The following is a 16,680-nucleotide window of genomic DNA, read 5'->3' on the forward strand; positions in this document are numbered from 1 at the left end:
TGAAATGCCACCACATGTCCAAGTATGTATTCAGTAGCTGAATGTCTGGCAAGACATGCTAAAAGTGTGGAGGTGGGAAACAAATCTTCATTGGGTGGGATGCTCCCATGCAGTGTGGATGTCTGGCATCCTTAGCTCCTTCCCATTAAATGCCTGAAGTGCCTCACAAATATGGTAAGGACAACCAAAAAAGAAACCTCTCAAAATTTCCAGAATGCTCCCTAAGGAATGGTTCTTCCCTTGAGGGGAACATGTCTTAAAATCTTTCGTTGTTGTTGTTTTTTTAGGCAAGGCAACCCTTGGTTGATCTCACAGATTGCAAGGACCTTGTCAGGTTAAGATCCCTTATTTTTTAAAAAAGTTTTTACACCTATAGCACCTGGTCTTCCTAGATGGTCTCCCATCCAAGTACTAACCAGACCTGACTCTGCTTTGCTTCCAAGATGAGATGGGATCGGGTTTGTTCAGGGTAGCACGGCTGTAGACTGTTGCTATTTTCAATTAAGCCAGACCATCTTACTGGCGCATCCCATTAAGAACTGTTTTTGTTTAAATAAGCTTTAGCATGACCTGGCCACTGGTCTACCCTGAAACTCAAACAGTATTATCTATACATGTGACAGTGAAGATGCTGTTCACATCACACAGGGTCTTCTACGCAGACCATGTTTACTTCTAACTCGATATTGGGATACTTCAGCTTCTCCTGAGTACTATTTTGACTCATGTATCTAATCGCGTTTCCTTTTTTTTGTGTTGGGTGAAGCTTAGAGTCAATTTCCAGCAAGTTGATGGGATGGCATAGAATGTCTTGTATGTACTACATTCATTCTTGATTTTTATCTTATTTTCTACTCTCTTTCCTCTTTTACTTTGATCATTTCTGTGTTGAGAAGCTGGAGTTGGTGTATTGAATTTAGAATATACAGATTATGATCTGCTCAATGAGGAGGCACAAGCTACCTGTACGGATAGCAGGTAGCTCTCTCAACATCAAGTTTTCACTTTAGGGAAGTAAAATCCATAGGGTCCTTTGATTGAAGGCTCAGTTCAGTACACCTACACAAAGGAAGTAGAGTCACAGGTACTATTTTTTACAAATTCCAGAAGTAAAGGAGTGCCATTGAGCCAGAGGAAGGGCAGTCTTCTATCCCAAATCACCAGGGAGTAAGAAATAGAGAGCAGGGACTCATAGACACAGACAACGGTTTAGAAGGTTACTGGAGGGAACGGGAGGAGAGGGGAAGTAGATAAAGGTAAAGGGGGTCGAATATATGATGATGGAAGGCATTTTAACTTTCGGTGGTGAACACACAATTCAATATACATATTACGTATTATTGAATTGTACATTTGAAACCTATATAATTTTGTTATCCAATGTCAACTCAATAAATTTAATAAAAAAAGAAATTGAGAGCAGGGTAGCAAGCACCTATTACATATATGAGCAGAGGTCACTTATTTTTTCATGGGCTTAACTCTAAGTGGTTATTTTAAAAGGTGTCCTGGGAAAAGTAAAGCTTGAACTTGTGGAGGCTGTCCTAAACTCAAGTCCTTATCTAATTATCTAGACTTTGGGTGTGGGCAGAATTATCACACTATAAAATGCCTAGGCAGCAACTCAGAAAAAGTTGTTTTCTCAAAAGTTGTTTTTCTTGTTATAGCTTCATACACATATCTGTCTTTAAAATAAATATTTTTTTTCTATTGGGACAAAATAACTCAGGACTTCCAGTTTTAAGATTGCAGGCAGAACACATGCTATAATCCCCGCCTCCTTGCACCAAATCCCTACAATTATATATATTCATAACTATGGTTGCAAATAAGAAAGGCCCCATTGGCGAACTTGAAGCTGTGATGATGGAAAATCACTGAAAATCTTGGCATCTTTGCAGGTGATGTCTACCCAAGAAAGCATCTTAGAGTATAAATGGGGATGATGGGCATGGTGCTATGGGGAGGCCAGCTAGTCAGATTAACCTTTCGATATCATCTTATATTCCATACCAATTTGCTACATATCACCAACTGGACTTTGGGGAATGCCAAAATATTATTTTTGCTTGGAATTTGATATAAGAGTATCGGGGCCAAATGGTTTCCTAATGGAGGATTATGGGAAGAGATTACTTTTCAGATACAATAGTAAGTTCTGAGTCCTTGAGGAAATGTGGGTTTCTCTGTAGATTTTCATTACTTTGATGGTTCTCCTAGATTGCCATCATAAGCTGCTCAGACAAAGACAGCAGTCAATAAGCTATACTTCAGTAACAACAAAACTGACTGATAAGATACAGCTTCACACTAATAAGTATTTAGCAGTGTATGTATTCTATAAGCCACCTTAAAATATTAAAATTGGTCATAAACAATCTTAATGGTGTGATTATTAGTCATATCTCTCCACTAATGCAACTACATAGTCACATTTTAATCATCTTCCGCTCTCCTCTTTTAAAAATCCTTAGCTTGCTCAGTATTTTGTCATTCAATTCTAATGTTCATTCTATTTATTAATACTGTTTAAGTAATTTTAGATTTACTTTGATATCAATAATTTGCACTGAACTTAAGCCAACTTTCTTATATTTGTAACATCAGTAAGTCCTGATTCTGCAAGTTCTTCAGAGAAATATACCTCTTCCTAGTGAATAATAATATAATAGTATGCTGTCTATCATATACTAAAATGATGCAATTGACCGACTGTCAGAAAATGTTCTCTGATGTCTTTTCTAGTGATATGCTGAATTACTCTGCTGACTGTAGTTAGGAATGCAGTCTTGTTGAAAAAAGAATTTTCTCTCTGTGAAGTTAATTGGTTCAGGTAAAGAACAAATGTGCAAACTTAGCCCTATAAGCATCACACCCTCTGACCAAGTGAATTGCTTAAATAATATTTATTGCTATTACATATAATAATCTGTTGTTTATTAAAAGCCAGATGCCAACTGCTTTATGCACCGTGTTAATTTGTCTTCAACTGTCTTGGGAGTTAGTGAAAATCCAGCAGAAAGCTGAGAGATAGGAATGGGTAATGTGATGAAGTATAAATCAGCTTTAAACATGGGCACTGAAATTCATTCAAAAGCTTTTCTTTTCAGTTTTGAAAAGTAGTTATGTTTCTTTTCTTGTATAAAGGCAAGTTATTAAGCATTTATGTAGTAATATATGAAAATTCAACTGTGTTGTTTCTTTTCTTCCCTTTATAAGAAGCATGTCATTTCTCCTTTAGAGGTGGGAGATCTGTTAGTGTATTCCTAACAAAACCGGGAATATGAATAGTTTCTTCTGTGGTCTTGAGGTTTGGCACTTGGCTGGCTGATTGCCCAGTACTTCTTGATGTGTCATGAAAAAAAGGATCGGAGAAAGCAAGCTTGTTTTTTGTTTTTGTTTTTCAGAGGGTGGAGAAATTAAGGCTTGACCTTGTAGGGAGCAGGAGAGTTCCTCAGGGATGAAGGTACCAGAGGCTGCCTGCTCCTTTGGGTGGTAGAGGCAAGAGTCTTGCCAGAAAGTAGAGTCTTGCTGTCATAACTTCTAAATGATATCTGTATGAGTGTCTGGGAGGGTGCAATAAGGGTTCTCGTATGGGGGACCAAAGCTGAAATGGGCAGTGACGACATGGCTGCTACCTGCAGAGCAGTCCACCTTTGTATGTGGAAGGGCATGGTGATCATTTCACCTGTGACCAAGATCTCTCATCATTTATTTCCTCAGGATTTTGTAAGCTTGGGGTTCTTTTTCCTAAGAGAGGAAAGAGCCATTTAAAATGACTGACATTGCTGACTGTGGCAAGTGAGGGTCCAGAGTTAGATTTGGCTTGTTATGATATGGAAAGTAACATTTCCTAGACTCTTTGAGTATCAGAGGAAAATGATTATATTAGCATGCACACCTTACCTTGTTCACACCTGAGATTTTGTAAAGGAATTAATGTCATTCCTTGATGTTCACATCCGTATTCCCTTTAATCTTCTATACATACTAAGGTGTGGAAACAACCTTTTTATTTTGTGGAAACTCTTTAAAATAGGGCCAGCTGATTTTAACTGTAGTATATTTGAATTGATAGTTATATTAATAAATATGTTATATTAATAACATAGAAATTACTTCTAATTAGTAGAAATTCAAGTTACGATTTATAATTTATCATATAAAATAGACTATAAACCTCATTGCTGATTTGTGAATTTCCAGAGACCAACTGGTAATTGTTTGACGTACTGTTGTAAGGAGTACACCCAAGTGAGAAATAGAATCATCATTTAAATGTGCTGAGGCGGGCATAATTGAATATACCATGGAGTTGGTAGAAGATATTCAAAAGTACTCTAAAATGGATGACAGACAGACATAACCTTGGATTGAATTGGCATGTGATTCAGAAACTACAGCTTTTTCTTATGATTCTATCAAGGAATAATTAGCTGAAAAGATGAGAATGGTACCTAAGATTAATGATAAGATCAATAAGCTATTTGAACTCAATAGGCTAAAAATGAACACATGGAACATAGCAATTAAGCGCACTTAGTTTAAATAAAGCACCCTTACTTGCCAGAAAATTACCCACTGCGTTTATGTTTCCATTGGGAAATATTTCTTGGGACGGGGGCAACCAAGGCATTTGAAAAACAATGCGAATAATAACCAAGTTAAAAATACTTAAGAAAGAACAAAAGAAAGAAGAAAGAAAGAAAGAAAGAAAGAAAGAAAGAAAGAAAGAAAGAAAGAAAGAAAGAAAGAAAGAAAGAAAGAAAGAACGAGAGAAAGAAAGAGAGAAAGAAAGAGAGAAAGAAAGAGAGAAAGGAAAACGTCCTCTTGGCTGTTATTATCTTAAATTCTTGGTAAAAAAGCAGAATAGATATTAAGAAAAAAAGAATTATATATGCATCAAGAGAATAGTGAAAGCTTGGGTGATAAACAGCATGGGATTATACAGAACAGATCATGCCAGACATATTCAATTACATTCCTTTGGTCAAAGTGGATGAAGGGAATTCAATAGATGTAATATATCTGGACTTTACTATATCATTTGCTTTACGCCTTATGGATGCTTACTTAAAATTTTAATTAAAATTAGCTTTTCTATTTACACTGACACATAGCCTGAAATAAACACATAAATAAAAAAAAAAAATGAGAGATGAGATTTAGCAGCAATTTACGAGTCAAGGAAGGAGGTAGAAAACTCCTGAATGGGCATTAGAAGAACAATTGGTCCCTAAAGACAATGAGAAGTATTAAAAGAGTAGAGAGGTGAGATGATAATATGGTGTTACAGAAAAGAATAGGCTGCTCAGATATTATAATACAATAATCTAATTCACTTTGAGAGACCTGTAAAAAAGATATTTTTGCAATATAGGACTCGACACAAATATTGTCAGTTTGTAGATGTGCAAACAAGAGATTTTCTGGTCTGCCACCACCTGATAGTTTTGTTCCTAGAAAACCTTTAGTTATCAAAGATTGTGTTAGAAAAAGTGTTGTGTCAATGAGAAAAGGGGCCTCAGGTCCTAAGGAGTTTGAAAATGGCAATAATAAAATTCGATTTCCTCTAGAAGGTTTAATAAATATTGCCTTATTTCTCATCTAGTTTTTGGTCATTAATAATGGTCTTTGTGTTCTCATTACCGTTAACCCTACTGTTAGCACAGGGCTTCCATATAGTCTTATCATCCTCATTATCCTATTATGGTAAAGAAAGCAGCTGTTGTAACAGTTGCTTTGAATTTTTTTTTTCTTACATGAGCGTCTTGGCACCCAGACATGATCCTGATATGACTGATAATCTGTGTTTTACAAAACATGTCTTGCAATTTATCAATCATATCATACCCAATTCAGAATATGAAGATTCGCACTGTCAAATAAAAGCTGTATATAGAAGTAAATTGGTTAACAGCATACCCCAAATGCATCTCATTCAGGATAACTGGCCATAATTTTCAGTAGCTGCCACTAAATGGTGAAATCCTATGAAGCTGTAGTGTGGTGATATTCTAACAAATTCCAGAGCTCCCCACTCAGAGCCCTAAGCTTTCCCCAGAGTGGCTGATTGTAAAAGCTTTCAGGGCACCCTCACCGAAAAAGACTTATTGACCTTGTCAGGGAAGGGAGATGCGTTTTCTCTCTAATCTCCTTCTGTAAAATTCTCCCCAATCCCCAACATATGCTTATAAAAGTTGGCTCTTCTTTACAAACTGCCAAGGCTTCTAAACCAGAAAATATGGTAATGTATTAAACAGATATGTAGTCTTTCCCCTCCAGTAGCACAGAACTCTAAGGCAAACATACTGTTACTATGAATCACAATTCTGTTTTCATCACTCTATAGACATGTAATTGAAAAATAACACAGTGGGATTACTTTAAGACCAAGAATTAACATAAATTGTGAGAGGAAAATGGGTAACAAAAATGGTATTGTCATTTTTAGAATTTAGACATTTATCAACACTTGGAAGTCAGAACTCTATTGTTCCTCCACGATTAATTCACATTAGGGGCAGAATTTTAGCTGATTAAGAATTTTAACTGTCTTTTGAGAAAAAAATTAAAACTACATAAAATATAAGTCTGACAACCAGGAACAAACATGAAAATTAAAAAGAGAAACGTTAAGACACAGAACATTTCATGTTTCACTGACTGGTCATTGAGATGCCCAAACTATTTGAGATCAGGTTTTTACCGGCTCTAGCATTTATTTACTTTTTTTTTCCCTACTCAAATCACATAGTTATCAGTTTCTAATGTGCATAGTTAATCTCCAAGTTCATTGAGGTGGGATACAGTATTTATAAAATTTACTTGTCCAAGGAAGCCCCGCTCTTAGAGAAACATCAGGTTCGATGAGAGTTCTGTTGTACAATAATTTGGGAAACCCAACTCGTTAAGTTCCCCACCAGAAGTAAGGGTGCTCAAGAGGCCATTTCTGACTTGGACGCCTTTGCCTTCTCAGAATAGGCAGATGGCTTTCTTAGAGTCTCTGTAATGCAGAACATAGGGTCTCCAGGGAAACCAACTTATTATGGTCTGTAGATGGTTACCTGTGAAAAAAACTACAAGTTTTCTTAGGCCACAAGATCTGGACAAGCTATGTTTAGCTTGGATTTGGTCACTTCCTTAGTGAACACAGTGTTCACGAATCAGGTGATGAATTACATCTGACTTAGGAAGCATCACTATGTTAGAGAATAAAATGGTGTGGACAGTTGGAATGAGGCTATAGAGTGATGGACAGGATTATGAGCCTATAATCAGAAGTAAAGTAGAATTTTTGTGCCATGGGAAGATTTTTATTTTGTGTAGGAAAGCTAATTAATGTGCTATTAGTTATGCCAAAGCAGACCTTGATACCTAGTCTGAATGGGAGCCATTACTAAAAAGAAAACTACCATTATTTCTCTACTGAGGAATAAAAAGAATTTGTGAGTTGTGGACGGGCTGCCTGTTAGGGTTTTATTTTAAAATGTTTCTGGGAGTTTGTTTTTATTCAGGTATGGTAAGGCCAACAGGTGAGAAGATGATTGTCAATGAAAGCATAGTTACAGTTCCCAAGAGGGAGGGAATGCCATGCCATGTAGGGCCACATGAGCAAGCTTCAGAGTCAGTCAGGAGGCAGGAGCAGCAAGGGGAGAAAATGAGCAAAAGCCTTTATTGTGGTTTTCCACGGAATATATGGATGAGGCAGTATAAGCAGCCAAGCAGACTTTTGCATTGGATAGTTTGGATAATTTTGACAGGCTCTGGGCTATAAGGGTTTCTAGTTGTCTAGTACCTGGCCCTGGGGTGATCAGGGCAGAGGAATATTGCCTTCTGGAGTGGAAAAATCGAATAGAGGAGATGGTTCTGAGTTTGAGCTCTGATTGGTTAATTTATATGTGAAAAATACACTTCCAAGAGAGTAATGAGGTCCCAGATGCTAGGGCTTCAAGAATACAGAAAATAAAGAAATATAGTTAATACAGGGCTGTGGAGTGGAGAGAAGAGTCCAGGCAGTGAGAAATATAAGAAATTCACCCCAATATCCTCTTTTCTGTAACTCTAACTTTCTAGGGAAGCTCCTACCTCGGAACCTTTGCGTTTGCTATTCTCTCTACCTGAAGCACTCTTTCCAAAAACATATCTCTATGGCTTTCTCCCTTATTTCCTTCGCATCTTTACCTAAATATCATTGTTACATTAAATTTTTCCTCCACCGCCCTACTTAAAAGTGTACCCCTCCTAACAGTCCCTCTACCTTGCCTGTTTTATTTTTCTTGGTAATACCACTCTTGAATGTAGATTTTATTTGTTTTGTTAATTATCTCTCCCATAGCTAGAATGCAAGCTCTATAAAAGCAGGATTTTTTTTTCTTTTTTCTTTTTAAATAATGCTTTGCTAACTGCTGTATGTTCATGGTCTTGAACCTATCTGCACATGGTAGGTACTCAATAAATATTTGTTGAATGAATAAATGAATGAGGAGTGATGTTCAACATTCACCTTATAGCTGTTTTCTGTTCTCCTCAAACATCCAATAGTACTCTGGTGTACGCACAGCTTAGGTCATGGTGCTTTGGACAATGAACTAGGAGTAGTGTGCAATTTGGGACAAAATGGTGCAGAGAGCAGGGTACCTCAAGGAGGAGAAACCATTGGTAGGTGAACAAGAGCCGAAATTCAGAGTAACACTGAAGAATGAGAGGTATCCAGACGAACTGTAGGCATCTCCACCCCGATTCTCAAGGGGGCAAAAAGAAGTTTGGATTTCACCAAGTATGTGGTATGGGCAATTAAATCATTTTGACTGAATATTAAAAAAAAAGTGACTCCAGATGGTGAGAGGGCTAGGGTACAAATGGGTTACAATAACACTGCAAGATAGTTTTAGGTAAAAGACAGAAACATTTAATAATAAGAAGCAATATGACTTTCTAATGTAAATGCGTTTCATAGGAGAAAGGACGCACTGTGAGTTCTGATGAAGAGTTAGGGAATAAGGCCATCAATAGTGTTATTCTCAGTACTTCCCTGATGTGCACTCCACCGATATATAGAAAACACAAAACCTCACCATAAAATTTTATAAAGTTTGTGAGTTAACAGTGCAAGAACATGTGCAATAATACAGCAGCCTTTAGATGAATTAACATACTGCCATTGTTTTTAACTGCTTGGCAAAGTTATTCTCTTTTTACACATTTCTAATATTCCACTTTGGAGATATTTTTTTCCCCAGTCAATGCAGTACTTGCTTTGTTTTGTCACCTAAGTTTTCAATTACCTTCTTCCAGCTGAAAAGAAAAGAAATGAATAATATCCCAAGCGTATGCATGCTCAGGTCTGTGTTTGTATTACCAACTGTAGAAACTGCAGGTCTATAAGAATAGCAGTCCATTTCTCTAAACTGAAGATAATTTATGTTTATTTGTGATGTGACAAATTTACTGTATACCTGTGGAATAAGAAAACACTAAATTTTATTGTAAAGCTTTCTGATGAGACACAGGATACTTCAAACACATTTTAGTATAAGTGAATAAAATAATTTTTTTTCTGTAATACAGAGAAAATATTTAAATGTTGAGTAAAGCCTTATAATTTTTATTTTCACTGCTTTGTCAGAAAGATGTTATCTTCCCAGCAGCATCATGTTATCAAAGATGCAAACCTTAAATCAACAGCTGTTACACCTTCAGCAAGTTATGAATTTTTCCTGATTTATAGCAATCATTCTCTTTATTTCTTTTCTCAGTCAAGCAGGGAAATTAAGGTTATTTTTATGTAAAAGATACACACATTGTGGCTTAGTATTGCACATAATCCACATCTCTTACCTTTTAAATTAAATTGCTGTTGAATTGAATGTGATCCAAGGGCTCTTTTTGACTAATACCAGAAATATTGTTAGTAAATAGAAAGTAGAGACAACATTATTTACATAAAAATAAAGACAAGCTAAGAGACATAATAACAGGAATCACTTTTATGATGTTCATGATTTACACTATACCAATATAGCAGAACAAAATGAAAATAAAAGCTAAGGAGATTTGTGGTAGTAGAGGAGAGAAATGCTGCAGTTTTATTTTTGCTGGTTTTAGCTACTCTTTTAAAAAAATCTACTCTGCCTCCTATAGAATTAGAGAGTTATCTTTCGATAATTTAAGTAAACAATACTTTGAAGTTACAATCCACTTCTTAAGAAGTAAAAGTGACCTTGTAGTTCCTAAAATAGTTCGCCCCAAATTAAGATTATTTATTAAGTGTTTATAAGGCAATATTTATTGTACTAAAATGTTTTTGATTGAGCATTTACTCTAATTCTGATAATTCTGCAGAGCTAAGTACTGTTGTAGTCCCTGTTTTGCTGTTGAGGGAATTGAGACCCGGTGTCTGGCAGAGTACCCAAGGTCTTAGATGGTGGAACAAGAATTCAAATCCAGGTTGTCTGACTCAGTAGAAGGAAGCTCAACAGATGGAACTCTTAACACTGCATACCACGGACTCCTGAGTACAGGGCAGAGATGTTTCTGGAGAATTCAAGTGCCTTCTGGCAGCAGGAAACGACATAGAGATAGTTATGTTCTTTATAAGGGTATTTTGCTGACACATTTCTGGATTTATGAGGTTTATTTTATTTCTCTCATATACGCTATTGCAGTGGCTACTATATGCCAGGTACTTTCCTAAGCACTTTATAAATACTAACTACAAGATAGGTACTATGATCCCATTTTATAAATGAGAAAACGGATACATGGTTTAAATAACTTGCATAAGGAAACATAGCTAATAAATTATGTCAGATTTGGAAGTCAGATTTGACATAAAGAGTTTGGCCTTATAGTCTGTACTCCTAACCACACTACACTAAGTCTGCCTTGTCTGTGTCATCAGCTAGTGCTTTAACCCTGCCACCCACCACCCGCCCAAACTCAGTGGCTTACAACAAGCATACATCTTTCTTGCCCACATGTCTTCCAGTTAAGCATGGTTCAGCTTACTTAGGAAGTGCTCAGCTGGATGACTCTGCTTCCAACTGTGGATCAGATGGCCTTCGCTCCAGGCTGTGGGTTGGGTTTAGGTTTGCTATGCATATATTTTTTGAGGGGTTTGGGCCAAAGAGGGGCTACTCAGGGCATGCTTTTAGGCAATTCAGCAGCAGAGTGCCATAGCCAAGCCCAAACTACACAGCATATTTAAGGCTTTTACTCACAACATATCTGCTAATATGCCATTGGTAAAGCACATTGGGCCAATGCACATCAGTAATGCAGGAAGTAGATTCTCCCCACAGTGGAAGAGAGAGAGTAGTGAATGTTTCCTGAACAGCAGTCCAAATGATCACTCTTTACTCCGGTTATCACTCAGCTAGGTTTAGGAGTGGGGGTGTGTATTGGGTAAGGTTATTCTAGCTATTAAATAAGTTCCTAAATTTCCCAAATCTCTATTATTTAACATAATAATAGGTTATTTTTCATGCACATGACATTTGGGCAGTGTTCCACATGTTCATTTATGGGCTCAACTAGGTCCAAACTCAGTATCCTGCCTCTACTTTCCTCTATGTTCTCAGAAACCTCTCCATTCAGCCCACAGATAAATAAGAAAAATAGTGAATTGGGCATGAAATCTTGTTATAAATCAAATCTGGAAGTCACATTCTTTCTATTGGCTAGAACACGGCCGCTTCTAACTTTAAGAAAGGCTGGGAAATAAAATAGAGTTGTGCACTCAGAAGGAGAGATAAATGAATTTGGTGAGAGTATCTAACCAGTCTTTGTCATGGATGGCAAAGTATTTTTGAAAAAGCAAAGGCATTCAAGTGAGTGTACAACAAAGCATTACCATTTTAGCTTGTGTTTCATGTTACCGCAATAGCCCAAACCACGAAGGCTTGGAATATTTAGTCTATTTCTAAAAATGAAGATAAAATCTTAGTACATAATCATAGCTTTATGATAATAGAACTGACAAAGTGTTGGCTTTTTGAAGGGCTGGGTGAGCAGTTGGTCATGTGAAGGAACAAAGCCATCTCTGCTGATTCCTACTTATATCTTGTCCTGTAAAAATGAACTTGGAGTGAGGAAGCCCAGAGTTTACACTAGAATGAAGCAGTCAATATGTACAAATGAGAAGTTTTTAAGTCCCAAAGCAGAGTATGAGTCTTTTGAGGAAAATATTTTGCAATGGTATGATTTCCCTGGAGCTGTTTTTTAGAACAGAGATTTCTCTTTGGTTTTATGAAAGTGTACTGCCTTTCTGCAGAGTTTCAAAAAGTCACATCATCCCAATTAATCTTCACTGTTTTTGAGGATCATGACCAGTTAAAACTCTACATCATTACTCAACCTAATATTTTTTCTTTTTGTTTATTTTTAAAAATAAAATTACTCATGAAAGAGATGGAAGATGAAAGATTAAATCTATACTTCTATAGTGCCAAATCAAACTCAATTTTGAGGCAGAGCTGTGAAAATACTATGAAAACAAGTATTCAGTTAAAGATGTTATTCATGATATGACTCACCAATTACTAGTACAATTATAACACTTGTTGCAATGAGTAGAAGTTCAATTACATTACAGCAAAATTGCTGTAAATACAAAATTGATATTTTTTACTTTTTCATTTTTAGGGATTTGAAGCATCTAAACCATATCTCGTAGCTGTCAGTTTTCAATCATTATTTATGTCAGATGTAGTATTGACTGATGAAAGCCAGGTTTTCCTTGCTCCCCTTAAAACACTTAGAATAGTTGTTTTTGTATCTTCATTTTTGACAAGTACTTTTTGTGTCAAAAACATATTATGTCATAGCATAAATCACCTCTTTCAGCCCCTGCATGCATGATTTTCTTAAAGGAGATCAAATCTGTTAGATTCCTTTAAAGTGAAAAAGCCATAAAACAAAACAGAATGAACAAAAAATAGTCTGCTACATATCATCCACAACATTTTAGTTCAATTTATAGCATTTGCTTTGCACAAATTATACAGCAAATTTAATTTGGAATGTGGATGAGGCATTTTTGTGTCGATAACATGATAATGACAATGGCAGCTCTAATTATAACAATTCATGCTTTAATTGATTTTGTTATTTTCATGGGAATTTCTGTATCATGTACCTGAACAAAAGAAATTTTGCAATATTGTCAAAACTTAACTGGTTTTTTGGAGTTGTTGTTTGTTTATTTAGGTGGCCCTGAGAAATGTTCCTTTATTTTCTGTTTCTCTTTTAGGTAAAATTGTTGGTTCTTGAGAAAAAGTATTCTCTAACGTTAAAGTACCTGGTGCCACAATATTAATCTTTTTAAGCTGAAAGAACACAGTAAGATCACTGCAGATAGAAAAGGAGATAAATCAGCTTATGAGATATTATCATTCACTTTGCATTATGAAAAACAAATACAGCTGTCACATTCTAATATTCATTATGAGTAAATTGAAAATGTATATCACTATTTAACAGCAAAAAAAGAAAGTATCCATGACTATGGGATATACAGTATTCTGATAATGTGTCTTATTAAAGTAGAGTAAATTGGCTACTGGATGGTAAAATTGCAAAGAGCTTATTACCAAAGTGCTGAATCAACTCAATATATAGGAAAATATCTTACACATTTAGAAATGAACAACATATTGGTGTTTATTAATCTTTGGAAGAGGTTATAGCAATATGCAGCATTTTAAAAATACAAAAAGGTATTGAAGTGGACTTTGATGTGGGAGGAATTGTCATTTTGTGACAAGAACCAGTATGTTCTGGGGTGTGGGGGAGCCGTAATAGTATTTCATGCTCTTTCCATAGTGGATGTGATTTAATCTGGGGTTGATAGGATTTTTTTTTTTTTTTTGGCTACAGCTGGGAGCTGTGAGAAAAAGTACGATAAGTTTGCAATAGGAGAGAATAAGGCCAAAATACAGCAAGAGCAGAGAATAGAGAAGATTCTCGTTTGTGTTTGAATTCTTATGTCTAGGATCTAAGAATTTCAGAAGCTGCTAAAATTTGTTCTTTCATTTCTGTGGGATTCCATAGTATCTTTCCTATAACCATACTCCCTCTTTTATCCCATTTACTCCTAGAAGTTCAGATTAAATTTATACCACTTTCAATCAAAGGAATAAAGGAATCCTGGCATAATATATATTATATTGAATATATATATTCAGTATAATTATATATGTCTATTTGAATAAGAAAAATATTTAAATTAAAACTCAATCTTGTAAGACTAGGGTACTAAATTTTAATTAGATAATGAGGCATATTGGTTTATATGGTTTCAAGGAATATTTTATAGAATATTTGTTTTTCTTCAAGCTTGCCCAAGATAAATTTTTATTTTATTTTGATATTTAGTGAGAAAATAAGTTTCTAGGCACTCATTTGTGCATTCATTTATCAATAGACATTTATTTAGAACTACTTTATACTAGACATTCTAGGTGCTGAGGATACAATATTGGAAATAAAACAGGGCAGATATCTGCCTTTATGGAGCTTACGTATGTAGTTGCAGGATACAGACAATAAACATAATAAATAAAAAAGTGATAGAGTATATCAGAAGGTGAAAGAGCCATGGAGAAAAAAATACACAACAAGGAAAGAAGATAAGTGTACTGAGTGGGGCTACAATTTTAAATCAGGTGTCAGAGTCCTTAGTGAGAAGTTGAGATTGAACAGACCCAAAAGATGAGGCAATGAATCACAAGGTGGGGAGATCATATAATTTTATAGAAATGGGGATACTTTTAAGATTGTGCCTGCTATCTTGGGATAGCAGGTACAAATGGGGACTCTCTCAGTCAAACCAGGATATATGGTTATCTTAGCTGTGTGGGTATCTGGAAGCAGAAATTCCAGGTAGAGGAAAGAGTAAGTAGAAATGACCTGAGGCAGGAGTGTACATGGTTGGTTCAAGGTCCAGCAAGAAGGCCACTGTGGCTAGAGCCAGGTGAGCAAGGGAAAAAGCAGGAAAAAGAGAAGAAATTGAAGCATTTCATTAGGGACCTTGAAGGCCATGGTAAGAAACTTGGCATTTACTCTGAGTAAAATGAAATCATCCAAGGGCTTTATCAGAGGACTAACATGACCCGACTTATGTTTTAAAAGGTTGGAAGAATGTAGGTGGCCAAAAATACAAGTAGGAATTGTACTTAGAGGCCATTGTAATGACCTAGGTGAGAAAAGATGGCAAATGGTACTGAGCGCGGGTGGTAGTAGCAGCAGTGGTGAGAAAGTGGTCAGATATTTGATGTATTTTAAAGGCAAAATCAGCAGTATTTTCTGGTAGATTTGAAGGTGGAGTGTGAGGAAGAAGATGGAGTCAGGGATGATGCCAAGATGGTTGGCCTGAGTGAGTAATGGAAGGTTTCAGTTGCTATTTCCTGAGATGGAAAAGGTGCTGGGAAGACAAAGTTTTAGGAGAAAAAAAATGAATTAACTATTGGCTATGGCAAGCTTTAAAAGTCTATTAAATAGCCAAAATAGTTTTCCAAAATGAAAGTCAAGATTCTTTCATGAGGAAGATAGAAAAAAGAGAGGTCAAATCTGAGGACATTACTTCTTGTAATAACTATCTAGAAAAGAAAATGATATTTGTCTGTCATGACTCATTTTTAGTGAGCCTAAATGAGGATCATAGTGGTGTTTCTTTCCTAAATTCTCCAGATCTGTTCTTTCAATAATTAGGTGCACAATTTTACTGTTACTTTCAGAAGCTAACACTTTTTTTTTTTGAAGATTAGAACTACTTTTGCATGTCTTCTGTTCTCCAAAAGTTCTTCCAGTGCTCTGGAGTGTAGTTAATTATAACTTATAAACTCTATATGTTCTTTTAGAACATCTTCACCTGGACCTTCTGTTTTCTTGAAGTTTCTTTGACTCTCTTTTTTTTCAATTTGAAATCATTTATGTGTTCTGTTTTATTTTAAAAGTAATAAGTGTACATTACAGAATATTTGGAAAATGCATATGCACGGCAATTAGAAAATGATGATCCTATACCTAGAAATAACTGTTAACATTTCAATCTATTATATCTATGCACATATGTGTGTCACACACTATGTTTACATAGACACGCATATATTTAACTCAGACGGAGTTACATTGTACTTTCTGTTCTTGTAACTCACTATTTTCACTTATATTAGGCCATCTTCTTGACAGATAAAATGGAAACATAATAACAATTAGGTAGTTAATGTTCTCTCTGTCATCTAATCTTACACCATCTGTCCTTAGCAGAGGGCTTTTTGCTTCCTTATTTTTGCTCCAAATAACTAAAAAAAATAAAATAAAATTTATTTTTGCACTATTTTTGACATAGTCCAGTCTAGAATTATCCATTGCCACAATTTCTAACAGATCTAAGCCACTCTCTTACATTAATTTGTCCTTTATTGTATGCTCATAGTGATCACTGCTGCTTGCATATTGAACATTCTATCCCTTCCTTCTTTCTAAATGAATTCTTATTTGGTTGAATTATCCCCATCCTTATCCTGCACTTCTCCTATATATGCAGCCATGTGCCAAATCCGTTTCACTTAAAAAAATTAATTCTGTTATTTAAGTCAATAGACAATTGATGTTTGTTCCATCACCCCAAAACATTTCATTGTGCTGTCCCTTCGTAGTCTCATCCTCATCCTGACC

The 16,680-nt window shown here is 35.7% G+C and overlaps 1 pseudogene; it reads right to left on the reverse strand.

Moving 5' to 3' along the window:
- Positions 1-367: 367 nt before the first annotated feature.
- Positions 368-486, reverse strand: LOC111730138 (annotated as a pseudogene).
- Positions 487-16,680: the final 16,194 nt, after the last annotated feature.

The sequence above is a fragment of the Pteropus vampyrus genome, unplaced genomic scaffold (genome assembly GCF_000151845.1).
Source record: "Pteropus vampyrus isolate Shadow unplaced genomic scaffold, Pvam_2.0 Scaffold9, whole genome shotgun sequence".
In the NCBI taxonomy this organism is placed as follows: Eukaryota; Metazoa; Chordata; class Mammalia; order Chiroptera; family Pteropodidae; genus Pteropus; species Pteropus vampyrus.